Raw genomic sequence first — 3134 nt, forward strand, 5'->3', positions numbered from 1 at the left:
TGGCATAATCAATGCATGCCTGATACTTCATAGGGGAGTAGTCCTGCAGTTTCCGAAATATTTTTATCCAATATTTATTTATCCCTGGGCATTCCCACAACAGATGTTTATAATCTCCTCTATCTTTGTTACATTTATAGCAGTTCTGTTTCCTATCTTTATAAATGGTGTGCAACAGTGCTGGTGTATAACAGAGGCGGTGTATGATTTTCAGAAGGATCAATGCATGAGCGGGTGAGACGGTCGACCTTTTGATATTTCTGTACACAGTGTTCCAAATAATAGGTTCCCCTTTATGTAGGTCTCTTTCCCATTTAGCCTCACCCCTGAATGTGATCATTTTTGTGTGTTCATATTTTAACTTAGCGTATATATGTGATATGGAGGTGTTAAATGTCATGTCTTGACACAGATCTAAAAAAGTGTTCCTTACTATCTTCAAATAATTCTTATTCTCCGTGTGTTGTATAGCGTGATGTAATTGTTCATATCGAAAGTTATCAGTAAATCCTAATGTAATGTCTGGTAATATTTCATTTAAGGGCTTAATCAGTCCTTGATGAAAGACTTGTGCAATTAAATATATCCCATTTTTTTTCCCAATATTCAGCGTGGCCTAGTTGCATAACTTGTGGTAAATGTGCATTCCCCCACAGTGGGGTGTACTGAACTGCTTCAGATATGCCCGCCATATCTCTAATTTCTTGCCAGATATACCCAAGCATTCTACAAAACGGGTTTGTTATTATTTTCTTCTTAGAAATAGCAGTTTCAAGAATGTGAAAAAGATCCGACCATGATCTACAATGCTCCCCAAAAAGAAGACAAATACATTTATTCCTCCGATTCCTCACACACCATCTCAATTGGGCAGCTAAATAATATCCTTTTAAAAAAGGGATGGACATTCCACCCTCTTCTTTATACAAATACTGAATCTTAATTCTGACTCGTTTGCGGCCCCATATCAGTTCGTTAAAGAGGGTCTCTAACTTGTTGAAAAACTTGTCTTCTATCGTGATTGGACTGGCGTTGAAAACATATAGTAACATTGGTAATAATGTCATTTTAATAAGCGCTATTCGGTTGATTTGTGACAGAGGGAGCTTTAGCCATGTTCTTATTTTTTCCCTAACTTTATCTATTATTGGGAGTACATTCAGTTTCACATAATGTTCCAGTTTGGTCCCTATCTGGATACCCAGGTACAGTAGGGAATCTGCTGGGGTCAGTATACTAACCCGAAAATTGTGGCCCCGTGGAACCGGGCGTCTCAATGGAAGAAATTTAGATTTTTCCCAGTTAATATCATATCCAGATAGGGATCCAAACTCATCCAGACTTTCCATGACCCTGGGCAAGTTTATATACCCCTTCCCCAAAAAGAGCAGCATATCGTCCGCATATAAACTAATTTTGTCGGCTTCCCCCTCACACCCAAAGCCAAATATTTCCTCATCTGTTCGAATTTTACATGCAATTGGCTCCAGGAAAAGCGAGAAGAGCAAAGGGGAGAGGGGGCAGCCCTGGCGTGTTCCTCGGTTCAGGTGAAAAGGGGCAGAGTACTCACCATTAATTCGAACCCTCGATACCGGGTTTTGATACAAAATGCGAACCCATCTGGAGAAATACTCGCCCATCTCCACCCGTGATAGTACTTTCCAAAGGAAGGGCCACTCCACCCTGTCAAAGGCCTTAGCGTCATCCAGGGACAGGATGGAGCAGTCCCCCCCGTCCCCCGTCTGGATGTTCAGAAAAGCCCGCCTTATATTATCCTGTATGTTTCTTTTGGGAATGAACCCGGTTTGATCTACATGGACAACTTTATGTATGACAGTTTTTAATCTGTTGGCTAACAATTTGGCAAGAATTTTATAATCTGTGTTCAACAGAGAGATGGGGCGGTAGGAAGCAGCTAACAACGGATCCTTCCCCTTTTTGGGGATCAATGTGATGGTGGCTTCCATCCATGAGGGGGGTAGGGAACCCATTGTCCAGGATTGATTTAGTACCTCCAACATTGGGGGAAGAATCGTTCCCTCATGTTTCCGGTATACTTCAAATGGGAAACCGTCCACCCCTGGGGATGTATTGCCCTTGATGGAATGCAACGTGGTCTGTAGCTCGGTCAGTTGTATAGGTCTATTTAACCAATCAATATCTTGTTGGTCAAACTCGGGGATATCAATGTTATCCAGATATTGATCTATTTTTTCTCCCTGATTTTGTGACCCGGCTTGATACAGTGTCGAAAAATACCTAGTGAATTCCCTTAGGATGTCATCGGGGTCTCGTAGGATGTTTCCTGCCTCTGTCTTGATTCCAGTGATATTGGAACCTCCCCTTTGATTTTTTACTATCATGGATAATAATCTGCTTGGCTTGCCGGACTCACTAAAACTCCTCAACCCTGAAAAAAACATTTTGTTCTGTGCTTTTTTGTGTAGATTTTGTTTGTATTCCTCTTGTACCTTTTTAAGTTGGAGTTGTTTTTCTGGGGTATTTACGTGGATGATCTCATTCGTTATCTGGTTGAGCCTCCCTTCTATTTCCTTTTGAGTTTGTGCAAAGAGATTTTTCTGTTTCCTGATTTCGTATGAATATATACCCCGAAGATATGCCTTGAGCGAGTCCCAAACCATATGGATATGTGTTGAATTAACATTATCCCTCCAGAAGTGTTTTATTTCTTCATTAATCTTATCTAAATCCCTTATCAATGTCATCCAGTGGGGGTTGAGTTTAAAAATTCTATTTTGGTTTGGTTTCTTAGGACTGTCCAGTATTACCATAACCGGGCTGTGGTCAGAGATGCCATGACATTCATAATTCATTTTTTTAACCTTGTTAATGAGCCCGGGGCTGGCGAGAGCCAGATCAACTCGGGACATGGACCTATATGTGTTACTAAAGCAAGAGAATACCTGCTTATTTCCGTAGAGAGATCGCCAGATGTCGACCAATGCCATCTCCGTACAGATTCTAGATAGCACTGTGCTTGATCCTAGATTTAATTCATAATTAGTTATGGTGGAAATCCTATCTTTTTTAATGTCCATGACCGAGTTGAAATCGCCCATCACCAGCACCGGGCACTCCTCTCGTGCTGCAATATAGTCCATCAATTTACATAG

Source organism: Bufo gargarizans, chromosome 6 (genome assembly GCF_014858855.1).
Source record: "Bufo gargarizans isolate SCDJY-AF-19 chromosome 6, ASM1485885v1, whole genome shotgun sequence".
Lineage (NCBI taxonomy): Eukaryota > Metazoa > Chordata > Amphibia > Anura > Bufonidae > Bufo > Bufo gargarizans.